We start from the raw sequence: 26,321 nt of genomic DNA, 5'->3' as shown, positions 1-26,321 counted from the left end.
CTTGGAAGCACAGTCTCACCCTCAGTGCCTCCTCCTGAGCCCTGCCCTGCCTGTGATAGATGATTTTCATTAACATTTCCCCACTGAGGCTCCTGCCGCAGCCACTGTGCCAGTGACACAGCGTGAGAACTCGCAGAGGGGTAGATGACAAGTGATGAAATGTTGCTGGTCAGGCCAGAGAAAAGCTTTTTTGGGACTGCCCAATGCTGTCCTGTGCGTGCTTGAGTGGGATTAATACCAGCCAGTCCACAGAGTCTCTGATGGGAGAAGGAGGGGTCACTCTGCTCCAGCTCTGGTTGTGTCCTGCCTCAACCCTTCCCTGGTTGATCTGATGCCTCTTCGTCACCGTGGGGATTGTCTGTAAATCCCCTGGGGACAATTAATGCCCTGCTGCCTGTACATGCCCTGCATTTCTAATGTCCTTCTGCCCTCCACAGACAGAGGATGTGCTGCTGCCTCTGGGTCACTTGGAGGGAGTGTTGTTCTCTGAGGAATGAAGAGTTTTACAGCATTTGATTTGGTTTATTCTCGGGGTTTGTATCACCAATTCATCCCATTCCAATGAGAACAATCAGCCATTGGAATAATCTCCCCAGGGAAGAGTTGGATTCCCCAGTGCTGGACACATTTAAGATTCAGCTGGGCCATCTTTTACCAAGAAAGGTTGAACCAGCTCATCCTTTAAGTCCCTTTCAACATGGTATTCTGTGATTCTATAAAATTATCCTCTTAGGAATAAAGCAGTAGGTAAAACACTGCATCAAAATTTAGTTCTTCTTTTCTTTTTTTTTTCTTTTCTATTTCTCAAGGGAGTGCCAAGGAAAGCTTACATTTATGCATAAAAACTTTTTGGCCGATACATTTGGAAGGCAAAAGAACTTTACTAAGAAGGCACAGAGAATGTGTTTAGGAAATGTCATAGCCTGTGAGGTCACAAAGAGCTCCTGAGCCACACCAAGCCACACGGGAGGCATAAAGGAAATGCAGCAGCAAAACCCCATCGTGTTTTACAACACCCTCTTCAATTGCTTAGCACCCATGTCTGACATTTCACACCTGAGCCCTCCAGCCGCACGGGAGGAAAAAGCCTTTCAGTGGGATTACAGCTCCTAAAAGGCTGATTATCACACGTCCCCAGGCTTTGATCCAGACCTTCCCCAGCCTCTCAGGGGACAAGCTCCCTCAAGAGCCATCTCTCCCCTGATGGGCATCTTGCAGGTGTCGTGTCTGGTGTCACCAACAGGACTGTGCACACGCTGCTGGCTCCCTAAGCATGAGCTCCAGAAATCCCAGCACAAAGACAGGAAACAAATCCATTTGGGAATGTGCACCTGGGCTGAACACGAGCTGTGCTGATCACAGGAGTGACCCATGCTCCATCCATGGTGAACACTCCCAGCTGGCAGCCTCAGCCTCACACCTCCCCCACAGACAGCCATCCCAAAACTTTGAAGCTCTTCATTCCCTGGGAAGTTTTGTTTCTGAAACTTCCAAAAGTGGCATCAGTTCATGTAACACCCGGATTTTTTTTCCATTTCTCTGCTACAGCAGTATCTTGGCAACATAGCAAAGAGCCCCCTGGAAAAGCAAAAGGAGAGAAATGGGAGTAAGAAAAGGGCTGGTGGTAGGGCAGGAGGGTCTGACATTTTTTTCTGATCCAGAAAACTCTGATTCCCTATGCCCTTGTTAGGAGGCTGGAAGCTGCTGTTTAGCCAGAGCTGTCAGGCAGCAGTGCTGGCAGGAGATGGATGAGCTGTGGTGTGGCTCTGCAGAAGGTGCTGTGGAGCCAGGCTGCCCTGAGGAGCAGGGAAAAGGCAGCAGGGGAAGGCTGAGGCAGGACTGAAATGCCAGGGAAGGGACTGTCTGACCCTGCTGTGTACAAGAGCCAAATGCATGGGGCTCCTCAAACAGCCAGGGACAGCAGAGCCCTGGGATATCTTCAGGCTCAACTGGCAGCTTGGCTCTGGGGGGGTCATGGGACCTGCCCTTGGGGCCTCAGGATCTCGATCCTGTCTCCTGCAAGGTGCTGATGGGCCCTTGGTTGTGGTCCCCAGTCATCCATCTGGGCTGTTTGAAGAGAAGGGAGATGTGTCCTCCAGCACGTCCCAGCAGGACCCCACCACACTGCCTGCTGCCAAACCTTTGTCCCAAACTCCAGCATCTCAAGGCAAACCCACAAGACAAAGATGCTGAAAGTTCTGCTTTATTTTTTAGAGTGCAACATCAATTATTAATTTACTTTTACATTCTCTGCACTCCTGGTGTCAAGGATGTGATTCCCCCTGCCCTGGATTTGGGTACGATTCTGCCACTGCTCTGATGCAAATCTGCAGGTTGCTTTATTGCTTCCCTGAGATCACTCTCAAGACATCTGACCCTGCCTTTCTCAGCTCTGCAATGATGCTCTTGTCACACTGCTGGTCTTTGCAGGACATCTGCAGCTGCCCTGATGCAAGCCCAAAGGAGTCCGTGATCAGTGGCAGTGTAATTGTGCTCCATGAATTGTCACTGAAGTGCCTGGCCTCTTTTGTGTGGCTGTTTCTGAAGCAAAGGCTTGACTTTGTTTACACCAGATGTTCAGAGGCTTCGCCCTGTCAGTGTCCCCAGTCTGTTCTGGCCAGGAGAAGACCTCCTGCATGGACACTTCCTAGGTGGGAGAGCGAGTGCTGACAGAAGTGTGCTTTGGGAAATAAAAAAAATATTTGCCTCTTTTGTATTCAGAGCACACACAGCCCTTTCCCACCCCCAGGACCTCCTGCTGCAGAGAGAGCCCTCAGTCCACATCTGAGGCAGCCTAAAAAGCTGCAGCTGTGCTCCTGCGCCAGGTCCTCTGCTGGAACATTGGTGGGGTAGATATTCCAGCTGAGAAGTGAGACAGGCTAACACCTGCCCTGGGATTTGGGAGATTTTTTTTCTCTGATGTGCCAAAGATTCCTTGTCATTTAACCCCTCAGCTCCTGGTCTGTAACAGAAGTTTTGGTGTGCCCATGCCTTTCTGCCTGGAGAGCTGTGTGAGATGCTGAGGCAGCAGCCACAGAGGCAGCCTGAGCAGCCTGGCAGAAGGAGACAGACCATGCCCAAGACTTTGGTCCTGCAATGGTCTCTGTGTTAAAATTCAGCCCCTAACTGCTCAGGGGTGATTTAGTCTTGGCTTGATCTCGTCTGATCCCTGCAGCATGGTTTGATGGCATTTTTCTGTTTGGCCTCTCACAAACACAGGGCTCCTACCAGATGTTTTTAGTTGGGAAGCTGCATTTCCAGGAGGGTGGGATATGTGGTCCCTCAGTTTCACTGTCAGGATTTTGCTGAAGAAGGAGACCATGCCTATACCAGCAAATAAAAGAGGCTAAGAGCAGTTGTGCAGCCAGATGGCACAACACAGGCCTACAAACCAAACCCTCTTCTCCCCTCCAAACCCTAGCCAGGGTGGCCTCAGCCATGCTGACAGCTGGGGCTGGTCCCTGCCCCATGCAAGCCCTTGAAGAGTTCCCAGGCCCTCTCTGGGAGAGGAGCACGCTGTGCCAAGGAGCTTGATGACAATTTAACAGTATGGCCCATTGTGCAGGCCCGGTGCCTGGCTTAGTGCAGAATTACGAATGTTGCCTCAGAGATTTGGGGCTCCCATTGGTGCCTGTCCTCTTGTGACACAGAGGTCTTCAGGTGGGCACACCCAAGCATGAACCAAGCTTTGGGGTCCCAGCTTTAAACTCCCTTTGTGGTCCGCATAGAATTCATGGAGCAGCAGGATGCAAACGTTTCACCCTGACGCCATGCAATGCAAAGGGACGGTGTATCCCCACTGGCTTTGCATTCCACTCCCAGCAGGTTAAGATTAGAGGACCAGAGGTTGTCACACATAGTCCAGGAGCTGGACTGAGTCTGGCAAACACTTCCATAAAACCCAGCCTCCCGGCTCAGCTCTGCTCCACAGCTCCAGTTCTCTGCTGCTGTGAATCTTCTCTCCTTTCTACTTGAGAAGTGTTATTTTTCCCTGCTCAGGGTATCCAGGATGGGGTCTGGAGGTGTTATTCAAGATACCCAGGATGTACAGTCAGTGTACAAATTGCCTGACTCACAGAATCACAGAATGGTTTGGGTTTAAAAAGGGATCTTAAAGATTATCTCGTTCTCAGCCCCTGCCATGGGCAGGGACACCTTCGACTAGGCCAGGCTGCTCAAATGTGTGCAAACTTACCCAAAATGCACCTCCTCTCTCAGGGTCATGGCACGTGCATTTTGCTGTTCATTCCACTCATTCAGCCACTGTTTTTTTCCAGCAGAATCCCGGGGGAACGTGGCCAGGAAAATCCAGATGCAGCAAAACCTAAACAGAGACAGGCACCTCTTGGAGTGCTTTACAACCCATTTGCTCAGCTCAGAGGGGCACGAGCTGCAGCACAGCAAAGAACAGGGATCTTGATGTCTCTCTTGGATCAGATACAGACAGTAGCCTGTCTGGTTACAGAGAGCACTTTCTTTGATTAAAAGCTAATAAATATTCATCCCTTTCCTCCCCTGCCATCCCTCCCAAATCCCCAGAGACAAAACTTAGACAAGCAAAACTGGTTCATTTGTGATGTATTCCAGTGCATTGCTCCAAAACACTTGGAATCCTTCCAGATAACAGTGAGTGGCTGCAGGGGCTATGGATCACCAAGGAAAGGGCCAATACTTTGCATTCACTTAAAACAAGGCTCAGGTCATAAAGGACATGCTCATTATTAATGGTGGGTGTTGGAAAGCAAAGTATAAAGTGTACACAGATCCTTATCCCCAGCTAATTCCTCGGTAGATTGGCAGAGATACATCACTGCCTGCAGAGCAGGAGACAGAGAGGAATCGCATGTTGAGGACAGCTCAGTTTCCCAGGAATACAGATGTGCCATCAGCTGATGAAAACTACAGTGAGGAGCAAGGGGAGAAGATATATCAGTGGTGAAGGCTGTCTCCTTTTAAGGCAAGGAAAATTAAACTCTTACCAGGAAAGAGCAGATCCAAACAGATGGAGAGATCGTGGCTGGCGCAGAGCCCGCTGAGTGATCCTGGTGAAACACAGACTGCCAAACCCAGCCACTGTCACCCAAGAGGAGATCACAGCAGCCAAGGGCTTATTCAGCACAAAGATATGGCTGGAGAAAACCAGCCCTGGCATAGAAATATGAAATAGATGCAATTCTCTGCTGTCTCAATACAGATTTAAGACACAGCCCTGCAGGGAAAGTCCCTTGAGGGCACTAGAGTGGATGGAGAAGAGCTTCCCATCTCTGCATGGAAGCCTACCCCATAGTTATCTTTGAAGCTGCTACAAACCCGTGTTTTACCACTTCTTGACTTCCAGTCAGAGTACAGAGCAATTATTTATTGGGGAAGGGCTGCCTGTGTTGTTTAGTGGCTCCAGAAGTGATCAAATAAATATTAGTAGAATAGTATTATTAGGATAATAATTGATATATAAATAGTAATAGTATATGTCAGCTACAATGATTTATAACTATAATTATTATTTCTTATGATTATCACATCCAAGCATCTGCATCTTCCTGCATCATGGGAATGTGGTGCTGGGACCCCAGGCTTGGTCTGTGCTCAGAGGGAGCAGCAGCATGTTGTCCATGTGCTTCTGCAACCCACCAGCCCCCAGCTCTGCACAGCACTGAGCTGGATGCAGCCCCACCAGAATCACAGTGCTCAGCAGCCCAGAGACAAACCTCCATCCCATGATCTCCGTGCTGTTTGGGCACAAATAAACCTGTGTCCACTGCCTGGCCCTGCAGAAACCAATCCCTTGTGCCTCTCCTTGAATGCTCAGTCTTCAAGCAAGAGACTGACAGCAGAAGTGGATAGAAGATGAAATATTGCAATTTTCCAGCAATTTTCCAGCTTTGTGGGGGTGGTTGGGCAAACAAGAAGCCAGCAGCTTCATGGATGGGTTTCAGCTGGCACGAGCTCTGCAAAGCCCATACTGTGGGCCATTTTCTCTGCTGAGCTAAGATTTGCTTGGCATCTCCCTGTGGTGGGTGCTGAGGGAGCCCAGGGTTGCTCTCAGATCCTCCAGCTGGGTCCCAGCCAGGCCCTGCCAAGACATCCCTGATGTGGGGTCAAGCCTTGTCTCAAAAACAGCTCAGCTGATCAAAGCAATGGAACAGAAAAAAACCAGTGGGAAACTGAGGATCCTCCTCATTGGATGGAAAAGAAAAAAAAAGAAAAAAGAAAAAAAGAAAAAAAGAAGAAAAAAGAAAAAAGAAAAAAGAAAAAAGAAAAAAGAAAAAAGAAAAAAGAAAAAAAAGGAAAAAACAAAAACCCCTGCCCTTTTAGAGAGCTTCCCAAGGAAATGGGATGCTTGTAGTGATATCCACATAAATAATCCTTTTTCCAGAGCCCTCATGTCCCCTTTGCCCACATGAGCAGAAAGAGCTCTCAAGGACAGCAACAGCCCCATGAAACGCATGGCCATGCCATCATTTTGGGATTTAAAATTATAAGGGAGAAAAACTGAAACTTTTTTGTTTTGCTACTGTCACTGTTCACTGTTTCAAATCCTTTTTCACATTTACTTCTCCTTCCTGTGCGGGGTCAGTCACATTTCAGCACTTTGATACCTCTGGTAGCTTCTCTTCATAGGGGTTCTACAGCACAGACCTCAGGACTCTTGGAGATGCTCTGCATGTTTCAGGGACTCAAGGGTGGGGCAGATTTTCTGTACCAGGGAGTCAGGTACACTGGGAAATTTGTGCTTTTCATTTCCTCTGTGTACCCCAAGTTACCAGGCTGGCACACTCCCTTACTCCTTTGCAGGACTTTCCTTGGAGACACAGAAGAAAATCTTGGAGCAACTTGAAGAAAAGCACTCAAGGCCCCTCTAGGGCTGCCAAAATCAGTACAGTTAAACCTCATGCTTGACTTCATCTTCCAGGTCCTCAGTTCAGCAGGAGATGACAAGGAAAATCTTTCAGTAAATCTGGCAGGGAAAAAGTAGATTTGGGGAGGCTGGGGAATGCTGTATCATCTCCTAGCTAACACTTTTTTTGTGTAGTCTGTGTGTGCATATATGTAGGTGTGCATATACATATATATATATATATATATATATATATATATATATATATGTCATATTCAAGGCTGCTAGGCAGGTCACATTAGTTCAAATGAGTAATTTGCACAGCTTTGCTTAACAGAAAATATTGTGTCCATGCACAAGCTTAAAAAAAAACCCCAACAATATGGCTTTAGACAGGCAAAAATTAATCTTGAATGGGGACAATTTGCTGAAATAATCTATAAAAGGTCCCAGATGTATTTTTGCATTTGTTTGCTGTTTTGCAAGACCCTGGCTATGGTCCTTTTGTGTTCAGAAGGTTCAGACTTCACAAATGGTGTGGTTTAATGCATGATTGTTAATGAACTTATTCAAGATTTAAACCAGCACCAGAATCTGACCCCCTGCATCTACATGCAAATACATTCTCAAAAGTACTGTGCAGAAAGTGACCTGCTTCCACTAATGCCCAGATAATGAGGAAATGAGGATTTATGCCACCAGAGACACTCCCCCCTTGGAGCACATCTTCTGAGACATTCAGTCAAGGAATCACTGCAGCACAGCCTCCGGAGGGAAGCCTGATCATTAAAAAATGACATTTCTGCACCGTGTGATGAATGACAATTGGGCTGGCAGCTCAGCTTTCATCCAGGCTGAGGATTCATCCCACCAGAGCACTGATGTCAAGAGAAACAATCCCTTCCATTTAGAGTTTGGGCCAAGCTTCAAATGCAGGGACTGAGGGCGAGAGCTTGGTTTCCTGGGAATCCCAGGCTCTGATGCAGCACATTCTCAAAACTCTTCCACAAACACATCCTTTTAACTCCAAATTCCAAACCACGCACCACTGTCCCTTTGCACCCAAACCAATACTCTTGAAGGTGGACCCTGGGGGTCAGGGTATCTTGCTCAAAATCTGTGTGTCCCTCACACCAGGCGTGAGGTATCTAGAAGGGCAGTGGTTTGGTATAGATCCCAGCTAGGAAACACAACCATTCCCCAAATCCAGATTGCTTGGGAGATGGAGACAAGTTTATGCTTCACAAGGGAAAAAGTTGGGGCACTGTTGTGTTGGTGTTTCCCTGCAGTGGCAGGGCTCCTACAGCTGATGAGTTGGGAACCAGGGTGGGACAGATGTCACCCAGTGAAAGACATCTGGGCTGATGTTGTCTTTCTGAACACCTCACACAGGGCTCCCACTGGAGACAATGGGGAAAAACAGATCCCTGCTAAGATCCTCCCACTTTCTTCTGCTTTGGTGCCCATTTTAGATGAGAACAGTCACACTCTGGGATGGAGTTTCACATAAAAAAGGGTTGAGGGCCCCAAATCCAATGCAGATCTTGTACCTACCCCAGAGGTGACCTGCACATCCCACTTCAGGCTCTGAGCTCTAGAGGTCCTTGGCCCATTTTGGAGGTCTGTCTAAATGCCCCACCAAAACCAAGAACCAGCTCATTCTCTTCTTGTGTTTCACCACAGCTGGGGCCCACCAAACTTGCTTTTCCTCTTCAGGGTCCTGCACATCGAACAGGGCTGAGCTGCCACTCCAAATGCTGAGATGTCATGACTAGCCTGGTGTCACATCCTAGGCAGGACCATTCCATCCCTCCAAAGAGGAAGACACATAAAACTGTGAGGAAAGGGGAAAATCCAGCTGTGGTAATTCTGGAATGCCTGCAAAAAAGCCCTGAAACCAATGTAATTGGATTATTTAAGACATACTCAACCAGTTTTTTTCTGCTTTCCTGCCATTGCAGCTGGAGGTGCCGGATCCCATCACATTTGACAGTGTGCAGAGCCGATTCTGCACGGTCCCAGGAAATTTCTTTATTGTCAGTGCATTGCAGACCCCCTTGGAGATTCCTGGCATGCTTAACTCAGCCAAAGAGTGATATATTGAAGAGTTCTACATTTTTTTAATTGCCAGTCAGCCAAAAAAAAAAATGCCCGTAGCCACCAAAGCTCTCAGTCACTTTGAAATTGAGAGTTTTCCCTTTGCACAATCTTCCAAGTATGGCATGTGGCCTAATTCTATAATTACAAGATAGATCTGAATTGCTTCAAAGGAGCTGTTGTGTTCCAGCAGGTACATAACAAGTTTATAGAATTAGCTAACTGCACTGTTATATAAGGGTTCAGAATGACTTCTGAAACCAACAGAGGTATCAAACGCATATTGTTTTGTTTGGGAAATTTTTTATTAATACCTCATTATGAAGGCAACCTGTGCTTTCTCCATCCTTTCCAGAGAGGATCTAAATGTTAATACTGTGCAGAAAGTGCTGGGTTTGACACTGAGCTGGTGCACATCATCTCTACTGACCTCATTGGTTAATTTTAGACACCAGCAAAATCCAAATAAAGCATGTAGTCAATGGCTCAGAGCCCACGTTCACCAGAGCTGTGGTGGCACCATCAAATGGGAATTACAATGGTTTAAGCAGCTGCTGCCAACTGTTGTCCATCTTGAGTCAGGCTGGTTTGAGCTCACATCTTCAGCCTCACTGGTGGGAATGATGTGGGAGCACCCAGCTGAAGGGGACATCTGGTCTGTCACAGCAGCTCAGTCATATCCAGCTGTGACCTTACACCCCTCACCCAATGAGGACATAGGAATAAAGGTGGGGTTTGCCACAAAGAAATTCTTCCTGTTCACCTCTCCCATGGGTGAGACTCTTGGGAGGTCTGGGTCTCACAGTTATGAAAAAAACAGGGTCAGGGTCACTCAAAACATGGGCACCACTTCATCATGCAGCCTCAAGGATAAATGGCCAGAGTGGATCAAAATCATGCAGCAGGCCCTGGGAGGAGTCACAGTAGTTAGTAGATGGGATGAGGGACAGCCTGTCAAATTTCTGCCTGGCTATCCACACGTAGAAAGTTCCCTATCCGGCAGGTGCCTGGGCATTTTGTTCAAAGGAACTCAAATTCCTGCTTGAACCTGAATTCCTTTCCTCCCCTGTGATCTGGACCACCCAATGCACATCCAACCCCATTAGCCCCCATCTCTTAATACCTCACAGGGTACATCCCTGCAACTGCCTCTCCTGGCAGTACAGGAAGGTGAAATCAGGAATCACCCCATCCACCTCCTCAAAGCTGCTGTGATGTGAAGCCAGCTCGACAGGGGGGACCCTCTGACCCAGGGCAGTCCTTTGCACTTTGTTATCAGCTATTCACCCTCCAGAGGGCAGCTGGGATTCCCCAGCTGCAATGGGATATCAGCGGAGTTATAACTTTGTAAACTCAGCTCAGCCTTTCAGGAAGAGAGTTCTAATTTTATCCTGGCCATTCATGCACCCTTAATTTGCAAAAAAAAAAAAAAAAAAAAAAAAAAAAAAAAAAAAAATAAAGAAAAAAGAAAAAAGAAAAGAAGCTGTTGCAGGGCCAAGGCAGAATGAACTCCAGGCTTGGCTGACTCCCTGTTTGCTAGAGCAACTGCACAGACAGCAGACACATTGCAGATTGCTGGTTTGCTTCCCAAGCATTTCTGCTCCTGAGTGAGGATGTCTGAAAGCCAAAGCAGAAGGAGAACCTTCATTTCACAGGTGTAGCTGGGTTGTCCAGGCTCTACTGCAGCCAGCGGGGTTTGGAAACTTCGGCCAGCCTGGAAACTTTGGCTCAGCCCTGCTTCCCTTGCACACGTTTGTAACACCCTTACCCTGCAAAAATGAGTGGGAAAAGTCCCCACTGACTTCACTCAGGCTCTGAGCTCAGATCTCAGGCACAGGGAGGAGTGGATTTTTACCATCAGCTTGTGAGGGTGATGTGTCCCCACTCCCCTCTGAATGCTCACAGAGAGCTCAGTTCCTTGCAGTACAGAAGAACAAATTCAAACTACTCCATCAAACATACAAGATGATCCTGGGCCTTGGTATGAGGCCAAGGAAGCAATGTTTTAGTCTTCCACAGCACTGCTTGCCAGGCCAGAGATGTAAAATTCCCTAACCTTGATACCTAGAGCCAGCCAGGAGAGGATCTCCAGCCATACCCTCATATCCAGCTATGCCATTAGTCAGCGTGCCTGTGGCAGGTTGGCAAGAGGTGATTAATGACAAGTGTTCAGCTGTGAGAAGTCTTTTTAATAAAACAGCTAAAGTAACAAATAATAGCAGAAAGAAAAGTCAAGAAAGCCACATCCTTATTAGCTGAGGTGGTAGCCCAAGGATTCAAGAAAAACTGAACAATCTTAACCAGAAATATTGCAAAGATTGTTACCTTTTCCCTGAAGTTGCCTAAAAAAACCCTAGCTATTCCTATGCCCATTGTTGTGGGATTTGCCACTTGCTTCATACTTTGGACTTAGATGAGATAGAGGTTTCATCTAGATTGAGCTTTTAGAATATAATGAATACTCTGAGAGAGAGCCTACAGTGTAATATTTAAGATGCACTGATATATGGGCACAACAATTTATCTTGAAAAAATTCATGTAGATCTCCGTTGATCTTATTTTTTTGATTCAGGTTGTCCTCAGCTGATTATTACACTGTAGGTAATGTGTGTCTATTTATTGTAAACATAAACCCCCATACAATTGTAAATTATTCTTTTCACACAGCTGCAAGGGTTTGTGATGAAATTTTTTTATAGTGCTGCTTTTCCCCAAATCCACCCTAGAAAAATGTTCTTGCTAACACATCAGGTAATCCCATTGCTCCACCTGCTCTTGCTTGCATCAAGAGAGGATTCACACAGCACCCAGGAAATCCTTCACCACAGACATAAATCAGTTTGCATCCCATATCCCATCCCAGAACTTCCTACCAAACCCTGTCCAGGTGAGAGGGGACACAAATCAGGTCCTGGAAAAATACACCCTGGATATGTGAGTATGCAAAGCTGTGGGGCCTGGGGACTTCCATGGTAACTCTGTGTATAAACAGGACCAAACAGCTTGAAGTAGCTGCTTTCCTTGCTAGGGTGATGAACAAAGTATCTCTGTAGCTTGGCCAACACAGCAAGCTCCAGCCAAATGTAAATAGCCCGCGGGGCTTTTTGGCACTTTGCACTCTATTTTGCATACAGCTGGTAATGTTTTAAAGGCCAAGCCCAGCCAAGGGTAATGCTTCCAAGAACAGAGCAGGAAACACTTTGTGTACAGAAAAGAGTCCCAGGAGAAATCAGTGAAATCTTAAGGCCTTTTGTGTTTCTTTCTCCCTCCCCAAATCAATCAAATCATTTCTATGATAAAAATTTCCAGAGCTCCAGGTAGATGCGGCCGCCTCGCTCCGTGCTCTGGGTGCTCGGTGGGAAAGGGAATATTTTGGCTCCTGCAGGCAAATAAACACTTGCTGTGTGTAGGCAAGTCCTGCTGGGCACATCCATGATGTCTTTCGGGCAGAATTTCTGGAGCTGGCTGGCAGGAGTGCCAAGTATGAGAGACAGCATCAAGGGAGGAGCAAGGTTGTATTGTAATAAGCATCTGGTGACACTCCTTGAGTCTTCCACAGTAACAACACCAAGGAAATACCACAGTGTTTCAAATTATCTGGATATATCACTCAGCAGTTTGGTAAAAATTAGCAGGACCTAGGGCTTAGGATGGGTTGGTGTGATAGGGTGAGGCAGTCACTACTAAAATGCCGCTAAATCCCTGCTCTCCAGGGTCTTATCCTTGCAGGTGGGATGGGATTTCCCTCTTGACTGAACTCTGAGGAACTGGGACTGCACTATTTTGTTTGTCTAGAACCACTGTGTAGGGCACGGAAAGGACAAATCTGGCTCTCCTGCAGCCTCTCCTGTGTGCAGAGGGCTGGGGAGGGGATGCAGATGAGTTGCACAGAGCAGAACCCCACCAAGCATGCAAGGCTGAAACAGGCAGGCACAGGGATTAATATTGCAGCAGAAATTTTGTTATCATGTGTTTAAAATCACATTTTGCCCACCTGGTCCTCTCCTTTTCAAGCTCATTGTGTGTGAGCACATTTGAACATCAGGACCATCGTGTCCTAGAGGGAGACTGTCCTTCTGTTAGCTGTCCCAGTCAGTTGATTATTCAGGGTTGAGAGATGAGTGCTGGCTGAGTTAGCAGCAGCCATCAAAGCTGGCAGCAAAAGGGAATATTTGTCAATAACTCAGAAAAGGGAAGCAGAGACAACTTGGAGAAGAGTCATTGCTACACCCACATGAAGTGAAATTGAAAGCCCTGTTTATCAGAATTTAGTGTCCTTTGCTTTGCATCTTACAGACGTCTGTCCTTCCACAGGTAATTCATCTGTGCAAAGCCAAACCACTGCCCTGCAGACAGGGCTGGAGCACAATGGGAGGGTCACGCTGCAGAGGGACCCCGGGGGACAGATGGGGGCTGTGTGCTGCTGTCAGATGGCACAAAGGGCTGAGCTTTCATGTCTTTGTGTTGCTGCTGCACATGGTGGGCCAGCCAGGGAACAGAGAAATGGGAGGGGGTGGGGAACAGAGCTGGGATCTATAATGAAAACCATGCATTTGACCCCTCTGGCTGGGGACATGGCCAAAATCTCATTGTTGGCGTTAAAGATGACAGAATCATGCCCTCTCCCCTCTGTGTTTTTCCCTCTGACCAGATTTGACACACGGGTGTTGGACCTTCCACATGGATGCAGAAACTCTGGTACTGCCAGATCTCAAGGAACCAAATTGTCCTTGGTCATGAGGACACAATGATGCACAAGCATTCAACCAATCCCTTTCTTCCAGAGCAGGGACCCATGGGCTGCACTAATTATGGCTCAAGATCTCACCAGGCTGCTGAGCAGGTCCTGTCCCAAACTGCTGAGAGAGGCTGGGCTCAGCCCCAGCAAGGTCCTGCAGAGCCACTTGGCTTGAACCTAGAGGAAGCCAGCATAAAACTCAGTTGTCCCTTACTGATGCCAGAAGAATTTTTGCCTGGATGTCTCCAGGGAGCTCCAGTGTTGCCCAGCACAAGCTGCAATATCAGAATTCATCCCTTTGCTGGTCTCAGGGAGTGGAGGTGGGATGGCCTTGCAAGACAAGCAAGCATAAACAGTTAAAAAAGCAAGATAAATGTGGGACATAAATATGTGATGGTACAGGAGGCGGTACCATAAACTTATTTTATTGCCACTTGTCTGCAAAGGCCAACATAACTCACTCCCTTTGCCTCACTCTGTCATTCCTGAATAATGAGATGGACCAACACAAGCCAAGAAATTCTTCCTCACACCCTGCACCTGGGTAAGGAAACAAAGGAATGGGGATTTTTAATAATGATCAATGCCCTGCTCTCCATATCCTGCATACCCGATGTGGTTTGTACTGACTACCAATACAATCGGGTCACTCCTGTTAGGTCCTCTCCAGCTGTCCCCTGACTCCCTCTCTCAGGAGTCCTTCAGGGGTGATCCAAGTCCAGCAGAGTCCAGAATCTGCAGGCAGAGGGTCACAGTGTCTCATAAACAGCTCTCAGCCAGCACAGCCCATGCACAGGTCTGTGCAAGGACAGCCAGCACAGTGGCAATACCTGTCCTGGGGATGAATTAACCTGTCCTGCCTCTCTGTGGGGCTTTGGGCTCACCACAAGCCTTACAGGAGTACTCACAGAGCCAGGCTGTGCCCAGAGGTGCTGACAAGGGCTTGACCTGTGCCTCCAGTGGGAGCAGGAAATCTGCCTCGTGGTTTTAGAGGATTGCAAAAACACTGTGCTAGTCATACTGGCAGATGAGAAATTAACATTTACTACACTTTGGCTGAAAATCATCTCCTTCCTACCTGCCCCAGAGGACTGTGAATACAGGTGGTGTTCTCCTCCCTCCCTGCCCTGGCCAGCCACATCCCCACAGCCTGCTCCAGCCCCTGCATAAACCAGCACACACCAGGAAATGTGACAGGCATGTGTGGGATCAACTGTGCCAGAGCCAGAGGGGACAAAGATGGATGAGGTTTGCAGATATGCAAAGCCACAGAGAGGCTCTTGGTGGCTGTGGTGGGGCTGCTCTGCCCAGCCCATTGCTCTGCACATGGATGTGTGGGGATGCCAGAGCCCACATCCATCCAGAGCCTCTGCCTCCCCAGGGGAAAGCAGGGATGGAACATCTCTGCCCTGTGCTGGCAGCCTCGCAGGCAGGAGGAGGAGTCAGAGCCAGAGTCACTCACCCTCTGCCAAAGGGCAAAGCAAGAACAGGACAGTGAACAGGGAACAGGGCTCAGCAAAGGGAGCAGGGCCTTTTTCCAGAGCCCACAGGGAAAATTTCTGTAACACCATGCACAGGATGTAAGAGCAGGAAGGAGGTGACTGCTGGATGAGGCTCAGGCAGTGAGCTGGTCCCCAGCTTTAATCCCCTCTCCTCCTGTACAGCCCAGCACTTCTGAGCCACCATGGTCCCAGGCACAAAGGAAAGCAGGTGGTTCTTGCTGCCTTCCCACCAGTGGGTGACAGCAGCATTTCCCCAGCTTGCTCAGGCTGCATCCCCTCCTCTATCTGGGCTGAGAGCTGGAAGCTGTAAATCAAGGTGTCCAGTGGAGGTTGTAAGGGGATAAAGCATCCTCAGTAAAATTTCTCTGACAAGTAGTCACAGCTGAGATATCACTTGATGAATGGCAGCAGAATTCCCAGTACAAGGTGATGGATTCTCCGTGGCTGTGAGCAGACTGAGCTCTGGTGAGGCTGGCAGGGCTTTGGGACATCTGTCACTCCAGCAGGCACATGTGAGGATGTACCCAGCCACACACCCCTGGGATGTCCCCCTGCACCCCTCAGCAGGAGCAGCACAGCCAGATTTTCTCTCCCAGCCACCCCCAGCTAGGGAGAGCTGACTTTGTCATTGAGCCATCAAACACAGACTCATTAGTTCTGCTCATATCTGGAGTACTTTTCTCTGCTCCACTTCATGGTCCATGTAGATAAAAAAGAAATAGGTAATTGCCTCATCTATCAAGGGTGGTTTCTCCAGAGCGGAGCCAATAAGAAGTGACAATCAAAATGGGCACCTCAGAATAGTTTGGTCTCTTTAGATTGGTTTATAACAGATTGAAAAAGTGTTTAAAAGTGGAGATACATGGACCATGACACCCACAGCAGGTACCAGGGCATGGGGCTCACACTTTATCAGATTATGTGCCTAGAACTGGACCCAACACCACAGCTGAGCTCTGCTGTGATGGGAAGGCTCCCAGGGGTGCGTCCAAGAGATACAGGAGAAAGTTCATGTCCTGATTAAAACCAAGAACCCCAAGGGTTATTTTCAGGATGGTGGGAATGTCCTTGGTCTCATGGAACAAGCTCCAGCCAAATCAGGATGTACAGCCACCCTGCAATAAATCCTCATCCCTGTTTATGACATGATTATAAATGTCATAGCAGGAACTGCAACAGAGAAAATAGTCCCAGATATGGCTTGGAAAAAAATAATCAGAGCAGGGGTTTCCATTTCTTTTTGCTTTCCTGGAGATACCAGGAATTTCAATAGATGTGGTACATCTCTGAGATACTCTGCCTGCTGAGCAAGAGCCCTAAGAATTATTTAGGCTGTGAAGAAGTGAGGTTGCCATAGGCATCTTCTCAGAACTAAAGAATCACATTTCAACTTCAAAACCACTTACAGTAGCTCAAAAATAAAATACAGGTGCCTAAATGCACCCAGCTGGAGCATATATTGGGTGGGGTTTACTTTGTCTGTTTGTCTTCTACCTTCACATTTTTTTCTCTGCCAGCTTTATGTGTCTCAATGTCCTGACTTTTTATCTTCCCTCTGGGGACATGTCCCTGGCACTGCCTGCACAGAGAGGTCCCACTAAGAGCCAGGTCTCACCTAAAGAACAATATCATGGCCCTGATCCATTCATGACACCAATATGCCCACGTTGCTCTTATCACACCCAGCAAAGAATTGCTTCATACATTGGGGAAGAAGATTTCTGAGAGGTGAGTCCCATTTTTCAGCTCAAGACTTCAGTGCTCAGCAGATGTGCTTGATGGAGCAGGAATTTAGGCAAAAACACTTGCTTCTCACTAAAAAAAAAAAAAGGATTTTATTCTTGGGAAAGGTCCACTGTCATTTTGTGACTGGCTGTGGGTGATGCACAACTCAAGCACACTGAAAAACCAGTCTGGTTTGCACCAAGGGACAAAAATGTGCATTACAGCTGAGGACTTTCCAGCCATATTTCCTTTCTGCCAGGCCCAGCCACAGAGGCTTGTTCAGCTGAGAAGGAGAATGATAGAGCAGCTTTGATGAGTGTCTGGCACCCAGTCAGGGTCAACACACTCCAACATGCTACAGTGATACCCCAGATACAACCTGCACTCAGCAAAAGTCTGTTATAAACACCACTGCAAGACAACTTCTAATTTCAGTGAGAGTCTTCTCAAAGACAGCAAAAAATTAAAATCCAGAGATGCATATCCACAGACCAAGGTGAACTTGGATCAGGTCCTGTTTTAGGTTCCATTGGCTGGAGCAGAGATCCAGGCTGTCTTGTGGGATGTCCAGATGTCCCAGGTGAGGGACTTCTGAAAGTCACTGAGTGCCATGAGCTGCTAAGCAGCAGCTGGGAGCTACAAAAAATTACCAAGCTTCCTAAACTCTCTTCTTTCTTCCTTTCCTGGAAGATGAGAAACTTTTTGCAGGACTGAACAGACCTTGTACTTCCCTCCCTTATCCTTCCACTCTCACTGTGCCCTTCCCTGGGTTTGGTACCATACTGCAGTGACAGCACATCATTTAAGTGAGGGGAAGGGTGGCATTTCCTAAGCACTGAGACTTTCTGGGGTTTGATAAAGATGACAAACTTCCTCAGGATGAAGATCTGGGCTTTCTTGTGCATGACCCTAGAACAGGGAGCACAAGAGACTCACATCTTTGGCAGAGGGGACATCAAGGTGAAATTGTTAGTCCCCAGGTCTCTAAATAGTCCCCACTGATGTGACCACCACCTCCTTGGTGAGCCCCAGGGTCTGCTGAGGGGGCTGGGATGTATGAACATCTCAAACAGGGGTCAGCTCAGGCACTCAGGAGGATCTCAGCTGTGCTTCCTAGCAGATGATGCTCAAGAATTACCTCCTCCTGACAGACATTGGGTTGGACCTGTAATCCAAAACCTGTCACTGCTACAGAAACTGCTACACAGGAAAGAACTCTCGTGTGGCTCTTACCCTTTAGCACTTTGGCTTTATCTTCACAGTAACTTGCCTTGCTGCTAATATAGATTAGATTAACACTGACAAGGAACATGATGGAGTCTAAGCATGCCAGGCAGCTGGAGAGCAGCTCTGAGGATGTTTAAACCAACCAGCACATTTTGGGGGGGATGTTGGTTTTTGGTTTAGTGTGGAGGACAGGGCCAACCCAAGGCAATGGGAAAAAGTGGGACCTGACAGCTTCCAGGCATCTTTGCCTATATCTGTATTTTCTCCATGCATTTATAGGCCCTTAAAATCTGCAGCCAAAGTGTGAAATTCATAGAAATACCTCTTCCCTTTTAAGGTACCCTCTGTCTCCAGGGTCACATCATCAACTGGAGTACATGGAGCTACACTGAGAAACTCTACAATGAGGGTGGGGAGGCTTTGGGGCAGGTTGCCCAGAGAAGCTGTGGCTGCCACATGCCTGGAAATGTCCAAGGCCAGGTTGGATGGGGCTTGGAGCACCCTGGGCTAGTGGAAGGTGCCCTGCCCATAGCCTGACATTGGAATTAGATGATCTTTGAAGTCCCTTCCCACCCAAACCATTCCATGATTCTGTGATTCCATTGCACATGTAGCTTGGAGTCTTTGTGATGGCAGAGATTGGCGTGGAACATTTGAGTTGTGTGGACTGGATACCAAAGAGGGAGAGTAATTATTCCTGTGGGGCATTAAAAGTGTCCTGGGCTCTCTGATGGGATCTATCTATCCTACATTAGGTCAAAACACCTCATGAATTTGAGCAGTTGCCATTTTCAGAAGGGGTGACTGCAGTAACCAGCCTTACAGACACAGCTGCCACTTCCCAGCTGGTGGAAGAGCTTGTCAGAGATGGTCAGCTTTAAGAGTCTGGGGATTTGTCTGAAGCAACATCTGAAAATCCATCAGTGCTTTCCTTGGACTTTGGCCACGACAGGCGAGGTCCAGGTTGGCACTGCTGCACTGCATTTTGCATTGTTTTGATGTCTGGCTACAGTCTGCTTTGAATAAGTGTCCATGAAAGATGCAGCCCTGATCATATGTTGGAGTCATTTAGGTGTTGGCCAGGGGACAAAGAATTAGGACTGGCCTTGGAAGTGCTACTTTTTTATCCCTCTTACTCTTCCTGTGCCAGGTGGCCTTGGTAAACTCACTCAACACTTCTTTTGCAGCATCTCATTCTCAAGAGGAGCACTGCCCTACTCCATCTTTCCAAAATTTGTCCTCTTTCAGTGTTAGGCTTTATTACTGATGATATTTCTCCTGTGTTCAGGTAAAATACTAAAAGGTTACAACTTTTAAAATACCAAAATATGTGAGGAGCCTCTTCTCCTTGTGTTTATAACTTCTTGCATACTCAGGGATTGGTGTAATTTAAATTAAAAAAGGGGTTGGAGGAGAATTCCAACCTAATTACACATTACAATGGTGTTGTGCTGCTTCTGGGAGACCAGCCAGGCATTTGGAAAGAGGTTCAGCTCCCAGCGGGGGTGAACTGACAGGACAAAGGAGAGAAGGCTGGAGAGTAATCTGACATAAAATACAACCAGAGGAGGGTGGCCCAGCTTCAGCCAGGAGCTGGCAATATTGCCCACACCAGGCAGCATGGACACAGCAGGCACGTGGCCAACCTCAGCGGTAAATCTGGGTCACAGTGGTTTGAATTCAGGTGCCCCGGGCTGTGCCTTCACCTCACTGAAAGCCTGGCACCAGGAGCGCCCTTGAGTCACAGCTGAGCCTCTCACTTGTCATGGGCCACGTCAGGGGCTGTTTCAGTCACCCCCACACAGTTCCTAAGAGCTCTACACCCTATGGAACACCTCAGAGGCTGTTTCAGTCATCCCAACACAGTTCCTAAGAGCTCTGATCCCTTTGGAACACCTCAGAGGTTGTTTCAGTCATTCCAACAGTACCTAAGAGCTCTGCTCCCTTTGGAGCACCTCAAAGGTTGTTTCAGACATTCCAACAGTTCCTAAGAGCTTTGATCCCTTTGGAACACCTCAAAGGTTGTCTCAGTCATCCCAACACAATGCCAAAGAGTTTTGCTCCCTCTGGAACACCTTGGAGAACCTCTCCAAGTACCATACTAACACAGTGCCCAAGACCTCTGGTTCCTCTCTCATCGATGCAGCAGCTCTGCATGCTCTGGCAGAACCTCACTCACTTCCAAGATGCTGTTAAAATCATCTCCCAGCTTATTCCCCTTGCACAAATTCCCAGGGCAGAGAGAGGACTACAGGACCACCTTCCCCACACTTTCCCTACATCCACGAGGTTTCCCTGGCTGAGGCCAGCTGCTGAGGATGGTTTATAGGCACTGAACTCGTGTCTCTTGCAGGTCTGGACTTTCTTGGCGCACAAAGCACAGAAGAGGGGTGTCCTGGCAGCTGTGTCTGAAAGCTCTGCTTAAGTGACTGTGAAGGGCCAGATGGACTCCAGCCCTGAAGACTTGAGTGCCCTATTTAGTGGGGATGCAGTGAGTTTTTGAGTGCAGGCTGTCTCAGTATTCTCCAGCCCTGGTTTGGAGCACTCCATCCAGGCTGGATCTCCAGATCCATCCAGCCCAGCCAACAGACTGCAGGAACAAGTCTGGAGAGCTGAACAGTGAGGAGCCCATTTCACCAGCCCTTCAGATGGTAACAATCCTTTCCAGCCCACAAGCCCGTGAGCAGAAGAGGGGAAAGACTCCAGATTTCATCCTTAATTCTGAAAGTTATTCATACTACCCCTGTTACCCAGCATTAGGAGGGACAACGTTCCCTTATATGGTGAAGAAGAATTGGGGAATATCTGCAGTACATTCTCACATCTGTGCTCAGCTGAGCCTGGCAGCACATTCTTGGGAATGCAGAGGTTGGAACCGCCAAGAGCTGCGGAGCAAAATGCCTCCACCCTGCCGTGAAAAGGGGGGTGAGCAGATACTCAGGGTGGAAACTCTGCAGAATGGGTCACATTAAGCAACACTGCTCCATGGGTCTGTGGTCTCTGATCTGGGATGTTTTCCTGGGCAAGTCTGGAGCCCAGTGGGAAAATGCAACTTGCAAATGTGAAAAAAACAGTAAGAAAACATTGAAGGGCCAACTTCTGGAGAAGTCATTAAAATGGGGCACGTAGATCTTCAAAGAACCCAGAAGGAAACCAGTCCTTACTAAACAAATAGGTGCAGGTTCCCCTAACGAAATCCTTCAACATCCTCTTGTCTGATATGAAGGTCAAGGTTTGAAATTGTGGAGGCTGAGGAGGAAGAAGGAGGGTTCAGACAACTTCTCCAGGGAAAAGTGGACAAGACCTTTGGGGAGATCCTTCCAACAGATTGCATTAGGGATATAAAGAGGGAGATGTTGCCACATTTCTCTGCTGATGGAGAATTTTGGAGTTTTAAACACCAATACCTCATGCACAAGACACATCTGAAGGGTTGCCCAGGCAGTTTTTGCCTAATTATTGAAACAGCTCTTCACCACATTGATTTCTCACACCCGGATGTCCAGCCTTCTTTCAGAAAGGATCAGCCCTTCAGTAGAAGGGTTTAGGTTTTGCAGGACCCTTGTAGGCACATTAAAGACACCTAAGCATGGTTTTAAGTGCAGTCCACAAGTCTTAGAGTCCACAGAGAGGACAGAGAGGAATGTCCTGTTCAGGTCACTTGCAGCTGGCTGGAGGAGACACACACAGTTTCAGAACCCAGCAATGCTGCTCAGAAGCCCCCTCACCACCACTGCCCCCAAGGATCTACAGATGCTCTGGAAATCAGAGCCTATGTCAAGCTCCGTATTTGAAAAACTAAACAGAGGCACTCTGATTTTCAAAAGTGCCAAGCACTTTCAGTTCCTTTTTCTCTTAATGGCCTTTGTTGATTTTTTAAAAGTAGAACACTTGAAAAAAACCCTTTAACATGTAACTAGTGTTTGGGGAACATCCTGTTCCAGAACACAGCTCTACACATCAGAAAATGGTCTGATTTGCAGGAAAGACCTTTCCTCCCATAGAGCAGTTTTGGAAAGACAAGGATCTAAAAAGTATCTGGATTCAACACTTTAAAAAAAACTAATACTAGGCAGTAACCCATCCAATGTCACCCAGCACAAAAGCCCACCACCTCCACATCCTGGAGGTTATGCAGCCTCAGGAAATCCTAAAGCTCTACTGTTGTGATGAAAATACCCCAGCACTCTGATTTTCTCCTGCAGGTTGAATGAGGAGATGTGTCTGGCAGCACACTCTGTGCCTTCCCCAGGTCACTTTGTCCCTTTCTGCCAGCTCTGTAGCAAAAACATCCCAGTCCAAACACCTGCAGGGGAAACTGCTTTCCCAGTGTTGGGACAGAGGTGATAGGACAAGGGTGCAGAAGAAAAGTTGGGTGCTGGCTAATTAGGCTTTGTTTATGAGCCAGTAATTAGGTGCAGCTGCAGTAGTCAAAGCTGCAATTAGGGACATGCTCTTATTTCATGGATGTCCTTTAACTCTGTGATTCTCTAGGAACAGCCTTGAAGGATGATGGAGGAGGGAAAGCAGACTCCAAGCCCCAGGGGTGAGCTAGCACAGGAAGGGAATTCTGAGACTGCCTGTGCACAACCCCTGTTCTACAGCCTGGGCTTTCAGGCTGTTGTTCAGACTCCAGGTATGGAACTCTGGGGCACAGCAGCAAATCAAAAGTTCCTATCACTGCCAGTGCCATGATGTGTGTGTGCCCTGCAGGTCAGTCTGGGGCTCAGGGGTCCTGAGCTCTCCATCTCCAGAGCATGGCTGGGTACAGCCACCCGCAGGGAACAACCTTCTGAGGAAAAGAGAACTAGGGAGGAAATGGCCTGGATTAAATGGATTCAGGCAGGTTCCCCAATCTCTGGCAGTTTTCTTACCTGTTCTGCCTCCTCCTTGGTGGGGGGGATGTCAGATGTGTGATGTGCTCATTGCACACCCTCTGCTGCCACACCCAGTGGAGCTGTGAGCACAAAATCCATTCCCTCTCCCTTCAAAGGCTCCCAGTTCTTGTTTTTAAACCAAATTTCCTCTGGATCTGTCAGTTCTGTTACAGTCAGAGAGGATGCCAGCAATGATGCCTTGACATGTCTGTGTTTCTCACAGTGAATAATCAAAACCAATGACACATCTCAGTGCTGAGATCCTCTGTGACATCCTCTGTAAATCCACCGGATCCAGAAGTGGAACAATCCCTGTTTCATACACATAAATATGATTTAATTTGCTCTGTGTGAGGCTCTGGGGATGCTGCAAGGATGGAGCTCCCCTGCTCCAAGGACCTTCACCCAACCTTCCACAGCTGATGGGGTGAAGGCAAGAGAAAATCCTGCTGAAGAAATTCTCCCCAAAAATGAGGTGGAAGCGCCCTCTTGTGCTCTTGGAGGAGGCTGCGTGGGATCGTTATCCAAAAATAGGTGGGCGCACGTTCTCTTCAGATCGTTTTGCAGAAGTAGGAAACACCTTGGCTACCTCAAGGATAGAAGGTGGAGAGCAAGGAGTGCTCCCAGTGTGACACCGTGTGATGGAAGCGAAGCTCCATCTCTTACTGTAAGTGCAGTGGGAAAGACCTTGCAGAGGTAGAATGGAAATGGTTTCTATCACAACATCTAGACAGCCAGCAAGGAACCCACCACACTCAGGCAGGGAACGTGGGCAGGAAAATGCCAGATGGGGGACAGCACTGAGGGGATTTGTGAAAACAAACTGCACAGAATGTGAAAATAAACTACAATTATGTTTTCGGAGTATTTTTGCCTTCTAAATCCTTCCCAGAGCGGGATGTGTTTGGGAGGCTGGCTCAGGGCATCTGCCAAGGAAGATTTTGTGCCCTGAACCAGCTATGCTGCTCTAGTACCTCCCTCTCCCCACTCTCTGCTTGGCATAATGCTCCTTCAAGTCCAGGGAGAACAGGGAGATGTGGAACACAGAAGGTCAGAGGAAAAGGCTCTGAGCAAGGCTCTGCCTTGTCCCTGGACACCTTTGCAAGCAAGACACTTGAGCATCAGTGGAGGAGCCGTGTCTTGGGCACTGTCCCCTGTGCTCACTCAGCTGAGATGCATTGGGGGAGCAGGTGGGTGCAGGTCTCCATGCAAAGGCAGAAGCAAACCCTGGGCAGGTGGTTCAGGACAACCCCCACGGTAAAAAATCTATTTGGAAAAGACTTACCAGGAAAAACCACTTTGATAGCCCCCAAAAACCTGCTGTTTTCAATTGTCTGCCTTCTTTGAATGGACAAACTTCCCAAATTCACTTTGGGGCACCCTTGGCTATTTTACAGTGGACTCTCTGAAGTCAGGGGAGCAGTGAACAGCAGTCGCTCAAGGTGAAAAAACTGTAGCAACCCAATATTGATTATGGAAAACGTGTGCCAATCTCGTGACAAACACCCTGTTTAGACTATTTGCCTCTGCAGGCATGAAGACAAGACAGAGAACAGAGCTGTAAACAGAGAAACAAAGCTCAGAAATGCAAAGAGGTCACGAGCAAGGAGAAGGGAGAATGAATCAGGGCTTTGAGCCTCTGCAGTTGGGGGTTTATCCACAGCATCTGTCCACAGGTAACTCTGAGTTTTCCATGCTGACAGCACAAATATGTGGCTGAGCAGAAAGAAAACCCAACCTCCCCCCTGCTGTGAGTGCTCTGAGCTCTCTGACCCCTCTCCATCAACAGCCCACATGGCCCAGAGGGTTTTGTCTTGTCAGAGGCACAACAAGCTCCCGAGGGCAGAGGCTGCAGGTGCCTGCCAACACACTCCTCCATGTATCCCCACGTGGCTGCGGACAGACAGCCTCTCCTGGAGGGGACATGCCCTGGCTCCGTGTTTGGCAGCTGTGGGATGCACACAGGCAGCCCCCAAATCCCTCCGTGCACCATTTCCTGCAGCCAGAGAGCACTTTCTGTATTTTGAGTTAATGGTGGCACCATGGGCTGGGTGGTCTCAGGTTTCACAAATCTATTTACAGAAAAAAAAAGAAGAGCTGGAAGCAATCTCTGATTTTTACCTTTTCTGCCTTCCAGAGACTCGCAGAAGCATGCCACTGTTAATAATAACAATAATAATAATAATAATTATGCTGAATACATCTCACTTGAAGCCTACTTTGGTAGGCAAATGCTCCCTCCTTATTTGCATCTTTCCAAAGATGCATGCAGATATGAAACCAGAACTATTCCTTAACAGTTGCATAAGGTTGGCATGTGAAGACCTTCAAGACAATTACACAGGATTCAGGAATACAGCTCCTCAGTGAGGACTTTCAGGCATTAAAGTGAAATAAAACTGATACCCACCCAGTTCATCTGTAGTCTGCAAGCCCCTGCAGCCCACTGCAAAAAAACCCCAAACATCTGCACCTTTCAACCTTACAGTTCCATCTGATGTCCGATCTTGAAGGTCAAACTAGGCTTGATGGAAGAAAAAAAAAAAAAAGCTGATTTTTAGGCTAACATGAGCAGTTTGGAGTGTGCCACATGGAAGACTGATGCAATTCTGCCCCATTCCCCATCCCCCGGCCCAAACCCCTTTCCCTGCAGGAGGGAACTGAGCCTGAGGACCAAGGGGAGGGAGGCAGTGGCAGCTGCCACGTGCCCTGGGCAGCTGGAGGGAGGCTGAGGATGGAGCAGGGCTGTGAGCCGGGCCCTGGGGAAGTGCCCCAGCATCCCTGGGTGCTGACACAGCCACTGTGCTCCAGATGCACTCAGGGCCAGAGCCCAGCTGAGAGCGGTGGAGCAGCACAATTTCCCTCCTCCTGAGAGCAGGGAAGCCCCATTTGCTGCCGGGGTCTCAGCAGCAGTGCAGTGATGCAGGACTTGAGCTGCTCCTTGGCTCCCCGCCCATTCTGCTGAGCCTGGAGTGGGGAGCAGCTCCCTCTCACCCAGATACTTCCTCACTCACATTCCCCAGGCAGATCTTCACAGATTTCTCACCTCTTTCCTGCAAGGCTCGTGGTCAGGGCTGGCAGGCAGCAGCCGTTCAGCCAGATCTCCCAGAGCTGCTCCCTTTCCTCTGAGTCTGCATTTTCAGGTACAAGAGTTTGGACTGCCAAGGGTTTCTAGTGCATGCACAGGGAAAAAAAAATACACCAAACCTTTGCACTCTTTTCAAACAACCCAAAAATACACTGCAAACTGTGCACAAGGGCGTGTTTACCAGGGATGCTGAGAGGCTGCTGTTGCCTTTCCCCTTCCTTTAGCATC

General features: G+C 48.2%; 1 long non-coding RNA gene across 1 annotated transcript; it reads right to left on the bottom strand.

Moving 5' to 3' along the window:
* Positions 1 to 1,453: 1,453 nt before the first annotated feature.
* Positions 1,454 to 26,321, bottom strand: LOC119697167. Its single transcript, XR_005255781.1, has 3 exons — positions 26,052 to 26,321; positions 4,196 to 4,324; positions 1,454 to 1,578 (listed from the first exon to the last, which is right to left on the bottom strand). It is a non-coding gene; the product is annotated as an uncharacterized LOC119697167 (long non-coding RNA).

This window comes from Motacilla alba, chromosome 2 (genome assembly GCF_015832195.1).
Source record: "Motacilla alba alba isolate MOTALB_02 chromosome 2, Motacilla_alba_V1.0_pri, whole genome shotgun sequence".
Classification (NCBI taxonomy): Eukaryota; Metazoa; Chordata; class Aves; order Passeriformes; family Motacillidae; genus Motacilla; species Motacilla alba.
The sequence above is the reverse complement of the archived record's forward strand: the minus strand, read 5'-3'. Positions and strand labels throughout refer to the sequence as shown.